At 35.2% G+C, this 15,305-nt stretch overlaps 1 pseudogene across 1 annotated transcript; it reads right to left on the reverse strand.

The window, feature by feature from the left end:
* Nucleotides 1-507: 507 nt before the first annotated feature.
* On the reverse strand, nucleotides 508-14,447 carry LOC308643518 (nuclear receptor-binding factor 2-like; annotated as a pseudogene). Its single transcript has 2 exons — nucleotides 14,297-14,447; nucleotides 508-1,117 (listed from the first exon to the last, which is right to left on the reverse strand). The product of its transcript is annotated as a nuclear receptor-binding factor 2-like (transcript).
* Nucleotides 14,448-15,305: the final 858 nt, after the last annotated feature.

Raw genomic sequence — 15,305 nt, forward strand, 5'->3', positions numbered from 1 at the left:
ACAGGTGTGTATCCTATACAGCTTACTTAAACAAACAAAATGTGCATAACAAAATGCATATAGTCAATGCATGGTAGAAAGCATGTTTCAAATACATGACAGACCCTCAGGCCACCATATTATTTAGGTTTTACAATATCATTTATGGCATTATAGATTAATTATACATAACACACTTTTATACATTTTAACCCTGAAGAAAAATAATTGGTGCTTGAGAAAATTATTCTAGGTACCCATTTGGTTTGCATTGGGAGAAAGTGAACCTCCAAGAGTTTACTGTCTGCCAGGTGGGAACCATTAGTTCTAGTGGGTAGATCAGATATGCAATATATTTCACAGTGACTGTTTCCCACATCCTGGCAATGCTGCTCCTGCCAATCAGCCAGATGGTAAAGCACATCTGGAATTACCCTTGTATGTGGTTTTTCCTTTTTTTATTTTTTCTTCTTTTCTGAATTAACCGTGTTGCTGTATTTCTTCTGATCTCTCCAAAAGCCTTCTACTTCAATTATTCATAAGTCCTTTCAGAAAATCCTCAGACAGCTCCATAAGTGGAAGTTGTGGAGATGGAAAATCCAAGGGAGGAAGATTGGGTACTGGAATATCCTTGGCTTTCCCAGTATTTGCTGCAAATTTCTGCCAGGTTGAAAAAGCTGTAGCAGTGTCTGAATGTAGTGGCAAGCTCCATAATGCTGACTTTTCTATAAAAGCAGCATCCACATCCAGCTCCTTATCTACTGGACCTATTAGAAGTCTGGATTTTTCAGCCTTTAGTGCTTTATTTTCTTTCCTTAAACTTTCATTCTCAGCCACAAGGAACTCCACATGCCTTTTCAAATCTGCAATTTTGATTGCCTGCTTCTCAATAACTGTTTTATCATCCTTTGGGGCTTTGCTTCCAATACATGGCTGTGTTGGCTCACTCTTTTGCTGAAGTAAAAATAGCAGTGTTTCTGGATTCCTGTCAAAGACTCCATGAATTTAAGATAGGTGTTTCTCTGTACAAGGGCTGTAGTTCTGAGAAAAAAAACGGGACTATGACTCTCTGCATCCTCAACAGAGGGTTTGTGAGATGCCTGAAGATGGGTAGGTACATCCTTGTCTGTGTTCTGAGCTTTTATTTACCATAGTCTGAAATTAGAGAATTATATATTCTTTCAAATTAACCAATGTGCTTCAATCTGTTTTCAATTTTATAAAAATTGCCAATATGCTTTCTCTCCACACATACTCCTCATACTTATGCATTTATTCAAATTTAATCTTTTATAAGTCCTGTAATGTCTTTCTTTTGAGAATGGAGGAGGCTAGGATGACTTATTTGCTTAGTCTGCATATCTCTGTGATACTAAAACTATATGTTAACCCAATTATAAATGGAAACTTGAAAGATTTTTAACAAAATTGCAATTTTAATTTATCAAATTATTAAAGAGTTAATATTTTTTGTATCTATAGGTACAAAGATGTTAAAAAATGGGGTTATTACAAAAATTAAAATCAGAAAAAAATTAAACAATGAGAGGGCATCTCAATAAAATATGGCAGAATTTTAAGCAATACAACTTATTTTTATAGGCAGAATCAATATCCTTAGTAATTTTAATTATTTATTTGTTATAAAAAGTAACATTTTTGCTACATTTGATTGCACTTATCTTTTTTTTTTCATTTAGCTTAGAATTAAATTGTACCTATTAACATAAGAATTTGAGAAAGTGTAACAAAACATAAAATACAAGTATGACTGGCTATAATACATCCAAAAGTATAAAAACGTGTATCATAAAGGTAGAGAGGATAATAGATATTAGCATAAATATGAGATATACTGATTTATAAAATGACAATCACATGTTTTCATATTAATATATACACTTTTATGTTTTCCTGTATTAGCTAAAAACAAATACTACAAAAGATGATCAGAGCTTGGTTCAAAAATAAATAGAAGGTAGGACAAAAAATGGGTAACCTTTTGCATGAAAATAATCTTCCTAGTAATTAATCTGATAATTAATATTCAAAATTTATTATTGTCTATATAGTTTAACCTGTCATGATGGTAGAATTCTTAGGACTGCTTTAAAATAATTTCAAAATTACTGGTCTCTTAATGAGCTTTTGAATTGACACTAATTAAGGGCACAATTCATTGAAGAAGTCACAACTTATTGAAGCAATATCTTTCAATATACTATAAGATGTCCATAGTGCACTCTGTAGAGAATACATCCTATTGTTTCTGTTGTTTTAAAAAATATTGTACTCAATTGAATTGAGTCTCAGTGTCACATGTCCTTTTTTTCTTCCCTCAAAGTGAAACACCTGCCAGGCTTTCCATATGTAGAAGGGCTTTCAAACTCATCACAGTGCACTGTTAAACCTTGACCTCTAGCATGGCTTTGTAAACCCAGGTGCTAAATCCCTGGTCAAAGTCTAAACTGCTCCATTTTCTGTTGGCTTAGCTCCTACTTGAGTCACTTAAATTCGTTCATCTCATCTATTTATTTATTCTTGCTGCTGACCCTTATTTAAAGGCATTTTGATCTTCTCCAATAGATTTCTTCAATTTAGTTTATCAGGGATGAGAACACTAAGTCCCTTGGATTACAAAATTTTCTGTAGAAGTTGATTCAGTATTTATTCAGAGCTCAGGAAAACATTCAGTGAATTGTCATTTTAGGATTTTGAGGAGGATTCTATGCAGACCTCATTGGCCAAAATATGAAAAAGACAAAGGGAAAAAATTATGTTTTTAGGTATTCATTGACTACAAGTACTCTTTATCATATGTACTTATAACAAATAATTATATATAAAATTATAGATAGTATATATGATAACACCTTAGTGAGTTTGAGCTACTATAACATGGTTTTGGAGGCTAGACTTGAATATCTACTATTATCAAATTGAGAAGTTAAAGTTGTACAAGTTTATAATAACCATAGCATTATGTATATTGGATGACCAGGAATTTTCACAATAGGGTTATAAAATATAATTTATATTTAACTGTATGTCTAAAATTGTGTAATGCCTTTTTAAACAAAATTATAAAACAAGTTGAGATAATTTAAATAAGAACTAAATAAATGGAAAATATATCATAATCTTAGATTAGAGACAATATTTCAAAGATGGCAGTTCTCAATTTTTTCATTAAGTCAATATAAACCCACTCAAAATTCTCCCAGATCTGTATGTCTGTGCATTTGAGTATTTGTAAGAATTGGTATGACTATTCTAAACTTTGACTGGAAAGCAAAGTGGTCAGCTATTGCCAAGCAGTGGTTAAGTGGAAGGCCAGGCTCTCTTTATAATTAGGTCAGCATAATTAAGGCAATGTGGTAAGTACAAGGGAAATGAGATGGATAGAATAAAGATCCCTGAAGCAGAATCTTAGCTCTCAGAACACATGATGGGTAAAAACCATACCACATGACCATGGCAAAGGTTGAATGGGAAACGGAGTGTGTATGGTGTCTCAACTGCATGCACAATTTCAAGCCAACAGTACATCCAAAAACGAAAGGTAACTCCATAGAAAATCTGGCAAACAATGTAGGAACTGAACTTCATGATATGGGGAAGGGAAATTTTCTTAAAGTTATTTTAACTTTAGGAAAAAACTTTAACTATTTTAACTTTTCTCAAACCTTTTTTTCCATATTTTTATTAATACATTATAATTATGCATAAGGGTGAGATTTGTTGTTACAAATTCACACATACACAAAATACAACAATATTTTTAGCCATTATTATTCTCTAATACTTCCCCTTTTCCTTCAAACTTATTTAAACACCAACTATGTGTGCGTGTGTGTTTCTGTGTTGGTTTAACACACCAACATAGTATGAAATTAATTTTTCCTAAAACTTGTTGAGAAATGCTGCTACTTTGGGTTATTTTCTTATCAAATTAGTAAAGACCAATCACCAGAATTAAAGGGTAGTGATCATGAGTTGGAAAAACTTCATTTGAACACTTCAGGGGATAAGCTTAATCCAGGTTGGGGAAAAAGAGAATCAAGACAGAAGGCTGCCAATTTTCACAATAGGGTTATAAAATATAATGTATATTTAACTGTATGTCTAGAGCAATTTCTAGCATAATAATAAAAGGTTAACTAAGTGTATATGTAGCAATTTATGTACAAACAAGTATTAACCGGGAATTGAATAAAATTTGGTTAGCTTTTCTTTTATGCTTTTTATTATTAGAAAAACAGTGATTAAAATGATATAATTTGCATCATTATGCTTGGGTTTTTAAAAGTTTTATACAATAAAGTCGAATTTGATCCTCTTTAAAATGGATCACATTAATGCCGCAGTCCGGCTGCAGCAAGATAAGGGGGGGGGTGTGACGAGGAGCTTGTGTAGATTGATTCAGCAGGAGTGGGAGCCGTTTATTGTAGGACAGGAGGGATATATATACATTCCACATAGCTTATCTTAATTAACATAAACTAGATACAGCAGTCAACCAATAAGGAATCTCCACACTTAATGGCTTGCTGGCGTTACTTCACAAACCACTCCCTCTGGCAAAATGCCAGGAGCCATCCAGACTTGTTTATAGACTCTAACACATTAAAGGTATTTTTATACCAGATGTTATGTTTTGATCCATCACTCACTTTTTCTAAAAAGCACTTAATAGTTCTAAGCCTCACATACCTCTTCTATCAACTGGGGAAAATGTTACTTGCCCTTAATTAAAAGATAGAGATGCAGACTTCCTTGGTGAAGCTATACCTTTTAAATAAACATCATGTAGTAATAAGTGTACACAACAGGGAGAATAATTACTTGAATTTGCATGCATAAGGGAAGTTTCTTCTGTAAAGTAGTTGGTTGCATGAAAACATCTATCATGGATCCCATTCAAGGGAAGTAACCAAACTATGATGGTGGAAATTGGGTATTTAATGTAGATACTGAATGTTTCATCTGACTGTGGAATTCTTGGAGTTGCGTGATTGGCCTGAACACAGAGAGACTTCTCATAAAAAAGAAGTGGTTAATCTACTCTGGTGCTAATAAAAGGATTAACATGCAGGTCTCACAATCTTCACCATGTCAAACCAGTGGGGGCACCTCTTTCTCTCCCATGGAAAATGCACTTCCTTGCATTGGGCCACTCCTGCCCCCAGATCAAACGGAACTCACTTATTTTCCCTTTTCATTCCTCTTGCTTTCATTTTGTCATGTTTCAGTACAACACGTTTAAGGGATGCTATATTTAATACAATAGGCTTGGAAAATGGAAGACATATTATGATGGATTATATTTTTTTTGCTTTGATGTTAATAATTGTGAGAAATTCTTAAACATGTGAATGTGAGTTAAAAATGCTTAGTAAAGAATAGAATGAGAGCTAAATTTCTTAGTAATGTTTATGTGGTGAATATTCTACTAATTTGCTTTATATGCAAATTCTTTTTTTAAAAGCTATGTGATGACTGGCAGAATATTCTGTTTCTATGGGCCTCATATTTTCATTGTTAAAATAGGAGTAATTTTCATGAAACACAAAATTGGATTAAAAGTCAGATTTTAAACTCAAATTTGTCTAAACTCCAAATTTGCTGTGCTTGGCTTTTAGAGCGTACAGTAACCTTTAGACTGTACAGTGAAATATGGGATATTCAAGTCTGTGGGATGGAGCTTATGTGCGCAAGAAAATGATGAAACAGATAACAAACTATCATTCAAATGTTGATATATCTCAGTGTTTCTGAGGAAAAATATATTTTATTTCTAATTGAAATTCAAATTTGACTTTGAAATACTTCTAGAATCTACTAATCAAATGATACAGTCAATAAATAAGAAGGAAAAAGATATGGGTCAAAATCTTAGTTAACTTGCCCTGTGTAAATTTGAACAGCTCAAAAAGTCCAAATCTATTATATTTATAAATGATAATGTTTTTTGAAATTCTAGTTATGCAATTAGTAGTTTCTATATTCTGCTAGTTTTTATTTACTTCAATATCAAAGTCCTATTTGTTAATAATGATAGTGCTTAATATTATAAATGTTGCTAAGTTTAGGAGTATGAAAACTATTAAATATGTAATGAATGATGAAATTTTCCTGCTGTACATTTTAAAGCCACCAACATCTTCCTGATCTCTATGAAGGCCACTTCATGTAAGCAGGACTCTTCACCTGTTAGGAAACACTCTGTCTTAGCACACTGCACACTGCCTGTTGTGTTTTAATATAGTAAACCTGATTGTGATAGGTAGGCAGATTATCTTTTTAAAACATTGCATAATAATATACTTTAAAAATCTATCCTTATGTCAAATATAATTCAAATAGATTAACAAAACATGTTTAAGCCAATATTATTACCAAGTTTCAATCTTTGTGACATTAAAAGAAGATCTCATATTAATGCTTACAAGGTAGATTTCTATGAATGAAGGCCACATCCATCACTTTATAAGTAAAAACTAAATATTTAGAGAAGCATGACCACTTTCATTGGCATATATATCAAAATGTCATAAAAATTCTGGTATATTTTTGGTCACTATTATATTTAGGATTTTTAGAAGTATAGTTCTTTTTTCCTACTTTAGTGCTTTAAAGAATTGTGTACATTATTGAAGCCATAAAAATTAGTACACCAAAGCCTACTAACAAGTACTACATGGATATAAATTAGATCTTTTGGAAAGGGCATTGCTGCCTATACATATCAAAAACAGAATTAAGATTAGAAAAAATAGAAGTGTATCACTCAGATTTTGGAAGCTTGAGAAATTTCTATTTATTTTTATTTTTTGGTACTAGGGATTAAACCCAGGTGCACTTAACCACTGAGCCACATCCCCAGGCCTTTTTATATTTCATTTAGAAACAGGATCTCAGTGAGTTGCTAAGTGCCTCACTAACGTGCTGAGGCTGGCTTTGAACTCACAATCTTCCTGACTCAGCCTCCTGAGTTGCTGGGATTATAGGCATGTGTCACCACACCCAGCCACTTGACATGCCACCAAACTCAACCACTTGAGAAATTTCCAAAGACTCCAAAGGAGTTTTTCCCCTTCATTTCTAAGTTGGCTAAACATATATTGAATTGAGTGGGGCTATAGATCAGTGATATCAGACTTACCTAGCAAGTCTATGTTTCATCCCCAGTACTGAAGAAAAAAGTGTCATGGGATCTGATGGAATTATGTCTTACACATTCCGTGATTCTCTGTGTATTCCTATATTTGCTTAATTATTTGGAAAACTCAACAGCAAGCACAAATAAGGAAACAACATTTTGTTTTTACCTCCTTTATGCCAATACTATGAAATCACAGAGATTTAGAGACCATAGAGTGTTGAGAGCCACAGCTGAGTCGGGATGACGCATGGCATTTTTGCCAGAAGTAGTGGTTGAGAGGTGACGCCAGTGAGCCATTAAGATGATAAATTTTGAGTTCTCGCAGAGTTCCCATTGAGTTCTGGTTGAGCTCTCGAGGGGATTCCTGAAGAGTTCAAGTTGGTTGAAAAAGTTCTGGTGGTGGGATTTCTGGTTGGTGGTTCCTGGAGGAGCCGCGTGGGTGGCATTCAGGAGAGTTCCCGGGAAGCGTGTGTGGAGTGCGCTGGTAGAATTCAGAAATAAAGTTTTCCTGCTTGAGTGGCTCCTGATTTGTGCCCAGCCAGACTGCGGCAATAGAGAGTTAATTGATATATATTGGAGATATTTTAGAAAATATTTTATGTAAACATTTCATGTCAAGGAACTAAAGGAAACTTTTTAAAAAAATATGTATATTACAAATAAATCATATTTAACAGGCTATTCATTCAATTAAAATCCACAAACATTTTTAAGTGCTTAGTGTTTCAGGAGTGTGGAAAAGTACAGATCAGACATATTCTCTTGTGCAACAGATTCATAGTCATCTAAGAAAAATAATGATTGGACATGATAAGAATACAAAGCATGATGTCATCGTAGACCACAAGAAAATAGCATGAAGTATTTGGGACTCCTTGGAGTCTAGAGGCAACACATAATACCACGAGGAATGTTACTGCCACACATTTACCAAGTAACCCTGGAGCTGAATGTCTTGCCTGGACCCAGAATTATAGAAGGTTCTGCAATTCCAGAGCAAGTCACACTGTAACTGAGCCATAGAAACAGGGAGATTTAGTGGTATTTGAAGTGCCTGTGGCAGTGAGTTTATTTTATGAGAAAGGCCCACTTTAACAAAACTATAGCATATTTTATAATTTTGAAGCAAGCCATCCCACATTTTAAAGATAACTGGTCATTACTTATAAAGAGTAGCAGCAACCAAGTAGCTTCTGGCTTTGTATACACTGTTACTGGAGAGATAAAATTTGACTGGGGCCATCAAAATATCACTTGATTTGAGCTGATTATCTTGATCTTGGTATTATCTGACTGATATTTCCAGTACCATGCCATCATCAAACAGAAGTATATATGATATTAAGCTTGAGTCAGTACTGAAAATGCTATTAATTTACATACACAAGTGGCTCATTTTCAATTTAATTTTTAAATAATATTAATAATAATATTAATAATAATATTAAATAATATTAATATTAATAATATTAAATAATATTAATAATATTAAATAATATTAATTTTTAAATAATATGTATACATATTGATAGAGTAAAGCTTAATATTTTGATACATGTATACATCCTGGAGTGATCCAATCATGCTAATCAGTGTGTCTGTCACCTCCCATACTAATTTTTCCTTTGTGGTAACACCATGTAAAATATATTCTTTTATTAAGTTTGAAATACACATTATTAACTCTAATCACCATGCTGTGCAACAGATCACTAGAACTTACTCCTGTTACCTAACTGAAAGTTTTGCTCTGCTTTCCCCACCCACCACTAGTTTAGAGTCTGGTAACTCATTCTTCCCTGTATTTCCATGAGTTGGACTTTTTTACATTCCAGATGTGAGATAATACAGTATTTTTCTTTTTGTTCCTGACATATTTTACTTATTATAATCTCTTCCAGATTTATCTTTGTTGGCAAAAATGACAGTATTTCCTCCTTTTGTATGGCTGAAGAGGTTTGCATTGTGCATAATTACCACATTCTCTTTATCCATTTATGTGTTGGTGAAGACCTAAGTTAATTTCAGAACTTGGCTGTTGTAAATAGTACTGCAGTGAACGTGGGAGTACAGATATCTCTTTCACATACTAATTTCAATTCCTTTGTTCATATACCCAGTAGTGGGATTTTTAGGTCATAAAATAATTCTATTTTTAGTTTTTTAATGAATCTTCATACTGTTGTCTGAAATGGAAATGCTAATTTATACTTCTACCAACCATGTATAAATGTTCCCCTTTCTCCACATCTTTTTTAACACGTTACTTCTTGACTCACAATTATGAGGCTGAAAAGTCCCACAATTTACTTTTTGCAAGCTTGAGAACCAGGAAAGCCTGGGATATAAATTTTAGTCAGAATCCAAAGAATGGAGAACCAGGATCACCAAGAAGGTCTCTGTCACAGTTCAGGTGTCAGCTAAGGAGAGAAAATCAACCTTCCTCCAACTTTTTATTCTATTCATGCTCTCAGTAGACTGGATAATGCCCACCCTTATCGAGAAAAACAATCTGCCTTATTCTACTGGCAATTCAAATGCTAATCTCTTTTGGAAACATCTTTATCACAGAAAAACTAAAAAATAATGTCTAATCAGATATCTGGCATTCCACCGCCCCACAAAGTTGACAAAATTTATCATCATATCTGGGGATATCTAAAAGAATATAACTATAGTTTTCTGTCCTTACTTAGTAATGATGCAGAACAAAAGTGAGGCAAATTTTTCCAATGGGTGGAATTTGCAGAAGTACGTTCATACATTGTTGTTGTTTTTCCATGCCTAGAAGAGAAGTACATAAAGACAGATATATACTGATTTGTGAGCAATAACTAATGATTTGTCTCGGAGATGAGATATTTAGAGGTAAAAATATTGGAAAATTGGCTACAAAGAAACCTGGGGCAGACTTGATGAACCTTATGATAAGAGCACAAAATGTGAGGACATTTTTATCTGTATAATTGTCAACTAAACTACAGCCATTGGAGATGAGGCTTTTTGTCATCACATGGAAAAGTTGACCTATTCTACACTCACTTGTCCAGATATTCAACTCATTGTAGAAAGAGCTTCCAAATAAGTGGCCATGGAAGCAAACATGGAAGTTATTCATGGACTCACCAACATGGAATCACCCATGTGGCTGCTATGGACGTGCCATTGGTGAGTTCCCAACATGTCAACAACTAAAAGGGATACTGAGCCGCCAATATGTTCATGCTTCCCAAGTGAACAAGCCAGCCACCTGGTGACAATTTGATTACATTGGACCACTTCCATCATGGAAGAGGAAACAATTTGTTCTTTTTGGAATAGATGCTTATTATGGAGAGGGATTTGCTTTCACTGCCAACAATGAACACTGCCAAAACACCATTCATGATTTTGGAGATTGTTTTACTCACTGTCAGTAAATTTTCCGCAGTATTTCTTCTGAACAAGGAAATAATTTCCAAGCAAATAGAGTTTAATAATAAGCCTGTGCCTATGTAATTTATGATTCTTTCCACAGAACCCATCCCCTGCCTATGGTGGAATGGCCATTGGCTTAATAGAATGGTGGGAAGGGCGTTTGAAGTCTCAGAACCCTTTGGCAGGCATTAGGTTGTACCCTACAGGGAGAAGGTCAGTTCTGGATTTCAGATACCAAATATTCTTTGATTCTTCTTTAGCTGGAGTTTGTAAGTCTAGAATCCAATGGACAGACATGATTCATTTCTCTGTTATATCTAATGAACTGCCACTGTGTTCTTTGATCTTAATTCCCTGAATAGAAATATTCTCCCTAGGGATAAAGCAGAGATAACACTAGGAAGAAGCTGAGAATTATAGTTCTCAGAATTCTTTTTCTTTCATATTAGAGTTTGCAAATAATAGAAGAACTTCATGAGATTCAGAAGGTAGAAAAGAAACAGAATCCATGTTTTAGTCAGCTTTTTCATTGCTGTGAAAAAAAAGTCCTGACAAGAGAAATTAGAAGAGAAAACATTTATTTGGGGGGGCTTATGATTTCAGAGGTCTCAGTCCACAGATGGCCAACTCTATTCCTTGGGGCTGGAGAAGAGGCAGAACATCAGGGTGGAATGGTGTGGTAAAGGAAAACAGCTGGGGACATGGCACCAAGATGCAGAGAGGAGCTCTGCTCAACAAGAACAAAATATATACCCAAAGGCATGCCCCCAGGGATCCATGTGTTCTAGCCACACCCTACCTGCCTCTGGTCACCATCCAGTTATGCACTATCAAGGGATTAATGCACTGATTATGTTAAAACACTCATAACCCCATCGTTTCACCTCCAACTTTCTTGCATTGTCTCACACAATGTAAGAATTTTGGTGGGACACCTAGTGTCTAGCCGTAACACCACAGGTCTCTGGAAGTGGTTGTTTCCAGATAAGGGTATGTGGCGGTTGGCAATTCATTGTCCAATTTAATATTCTTTGTTTAAATCTAGTAGCCATTATCCTCTGACATTTCATTTGACCACATTCTGATATTTCAGATTTTTGTAGCTTGTTGATTTATTTCACTGAACTATTATAATTGAGAATTATGAAGCCCATATTTCCAATTTCCAATTTTTAAGATATTTCTAAACAAATTTTTAATCCCATAAAATAACAGGTCCAAACCTTTTTTTCTGTGTTCCTTATTTCCAATTAATTTTCTGGTTATATTTAAACAAATGATCAATCCCATAAAATAATAAATCCAATCCTAATGTTATTTCCTTCCATTGGAAACTTCCCAGTTTCATTGTTTTCAATTGCACTTAATGGTCTATTACAATATAAAACATGAGATATTCAGTTACAATCAATTCTACCTCTTCCCTGAGATTGTTCCTTACCCATCCCTTGACCTGATACTCTGGTACACAGCCTCTGTTACACAAACCAGCTGCTCTATATTCCAGAACTGTGGAGTACAGACTGTGTTCTTGGATGGATAGCTGAATCAAATGCTGCCTGTGAGACCTCACAGTGAGAAAAATGGGGTCTAGTTTTTTTCTGGAAACTCCTTAAAAACCCATCCTATTTCCCATTGATGAATTTAAAAGAAAATTAAGCAGAACAAAGGTTGAAGAAGACAAAAACTGGTTTTCATATAGACTCTCCTTGCTCATCTCCATCCTATTTCCCATTGATGAATTAAAACAGTAACAAGAGTTGAAAAGGAGGAAAACTGATTTTCATAGGCACTCTCTTTGGTCATCTCCTTGGAAGAGACTGTGCAAAAAGTGTGCCACTCAGTTCTACAACCCTGAAAGGCACTGTACAGCATCCAGAGTGGGCTCAGTAAATATTAAAAGTGGACCTAAGATTCTTGACTCTGCTCTTTGAAGCTCCCATTGGATTGAACTCTGAGGCATCTGAGGGAACCATGGGAGGGGTATTGTCTAAGGTAGCAGGCATCTGCAATACCTCCACTGGAGGCCAGAGGATGGCCCCTATGCAGGCACATGAAAGAATTGCCTCTGACACCAGAGCATCTGCAGAGACTAAGACAGAATAGTGTCACATAATTCTTGATTTTTGCCTCAGGCTGATTGTCAACATTTATCTATTTGTAAGTAGTAATGATGGAAGGATTTATTACAAAGATTCCAACATCACTTTGTAGTCGTTTGTGGAGGTGGAAATGTCAGAGACGAGTTTTTGGTAAACCTGTCCATCCTTGAGGAGTGATCTTTCATTTCCATTTATCCCTAATATGTGATTTTTCTCAGAATGAAATAGAATTCAGCCCCAGAGTAGCAAGAGAGCAATGCAGGGAAACAGCAGGATGCGCTGGGCAAAGAACACTTAGAGAGAGCTCGGCAAGTTCTTTGTTCTCATTTTAGCAACACAGCTTTCCTCATTTCTCCAAACACTTTCAGGCCTAGCAGGTAAGTGTTGGCCTGTAGATCGCACAGCAACAGAAATCACTGTCATGGTTACCAAATGTCACTGAAAATGAAAGTGTTTTGATTGTTAGTGGAGACCTAAGTACCTAAAAAGATAGGCTTTTGAGGGAGTTGACTTGAAAAAGGAGACACCCCAACCTTACCCCAACTTGACTGTTCCAAATGTTCTGTTTTCTGGGAAATAACCTTTTGTTTCCATGATATGGCACATGAAGAAATCCTATGATGAAAGACCAGAACTAAGACAGTGCCTCTGGAAGCAAGCTTTGGGTCAAGAAATAAAAATTAAATATATATATATATATATATATATACATATATATATATATATATATATATATATGTATATATATATATGTATTTATCCACTCACACACTGACAGCTAGTCATAAAGGCCAAGCTTGAATCTTGTTGGAAGCCTCTGCTTCACTCCAGCAAAGACTTCACTGAAAGTTATTTGGTAAAATTCACTTTTTAAATGCTGCTAACTCTAACATAAATGTAAACTATCCCTAGCTAGAGTTATTGTGCCATTTATTCCAAGCACAAGTGAATGTGCATAATTAATTAGCTAACAAATAGTTACATTTTAATAACAGCAAGCACTTTACTGGAAAAAAGTTTAAAACCTTGCCTTGAAATGTCAGAGACTGTCATATAAAATCTATAATTTGGGGTTGTAAGCCAAGTGTTAGGAATGGCTATCATAAAATTTTACCTGTATATTTTAAATTTCATATTAGCTTTTACTTTCTCTTGGTCTCCTCCCTCTTTGTCTCCCTTTCTTCCTCCCCATCCCTGTAATCCCTTGATTCCTCCTTATTCTCCCTTCTTCTTTTAATTTTTTTTTGTAGTAAAGAGGTATATTGTGCCACCTCTTCTTACTTTGGCATTGCATTGATATAGCTCTGCTCAAAAGTTAACTTTCTAGACTTGAAATTGTTCATTGGTTGAAACAATGAGATCATATTAATAGGTGGAAGCTAGATATAATAGTTATAAAAACAGAAGTATAAAAGTCTGAGCAGCATTTAAATGCACATAGATGATTACAATTACACAGTAACCTGTGTCATGTGTTAAAACATAGCTCCCAACAGGGCTGAAAAGAGCAAAAATGATTTTAAAGAGAGCTCAGGTCAAAGATTTCAGAATTAGAAACTGCTGAGAGCCATGGCCAAGTCTGTATGGCCCCTGGCATTTTGCCAACAGTATTGATTGACAGGTGAGGCATTACTATCCGCCTCTGCCTTGAGTTCTCGCACTATTTTGGAGTTCTCATAGGGATTTCCTGGGATTCCCCGAGAGTTCCCATTGGTTGGGGAAGTGCAGGAGGCGGGATTTCCGGGAGAGATATTTCCTGCTGGGGGTTCCTGGACGAGCCTCATGGGATTCAGGAGAATTCCCCAGGAGCATGTGTGAGGTCTTTTCTTGCAGTTCAAAAATAAAGTTTGTTCCTGCTTCAGTGGCTCGTGATTTGTGCCCAGCCAGACTGCGGCAAGAAACTAGATTATATAATTCACATACTTCTCTCTCATATCTAGTAACCTTCTGTCACTTTTTACCCTAATTCAGAGATATGCATTAAATTCTCAAATCTATTCAGTTTTTCCTCTTGCTCTTTAACCTAGTTTTCCCTGGACTCTAAGTTCTAGAATTCTTTTACTCATGTATCCTCAGGTCACTTCTTACTGTCCAGCGATTTTCAGCTTCTCTGTTAAGTAGTCAATATGTTCAGTGTCCCATTGACAGCTGCATATCATACATCTTAGAAAGCACATCTCATCCTTGGTCATGGGTACCCAAGCATCTAACACACTTTGCAACATGAAATATAGCAATCTCTACTAACAGAACCTCTTGGGGTTGGAGGAAGATACCGGCATAGGGTGGGGGGTGAGGGGTGGCCCAGAATCTGCAGCAGGAAGAGAAGCATTCTCACCTTCTTTGTTAAAGACATGATTTCTTTTACAAGTATACACTCCACTCATGTTGCTTAGAAGTCATAAAATGAGAAAAATACCGATGCAACTCTTTTTAGTCTTCCATCCTATCACATTTCCTATATACAAACTAAGTAAGTCTTAGAGCATTCCTGATCGAATAAGCATGATAATAGTTGTATTTAACAGGTATCAGAGGGGAGGGGATCACACAGTGGGATGTATATTTAAGTGTGTTCCCTGATTCTGTTGGTTGGTTTCCAATTAGAAGCCCCTCCAACTGGAAATTGGTCCTTGTTTAAT

The sequence above is a fragment of the Spermophilus citellus genome, assembly GCF_964194105.1.
Source record: "Spermophilus citellus genome assembly, chromosome: 3".
Classification (NCBI taxonomy): Eukaryota; Metazoa; Chordata; class Mammalia; order Rodentia; family Sciuridae; genus Spermophilus; species Spermophilus citellus.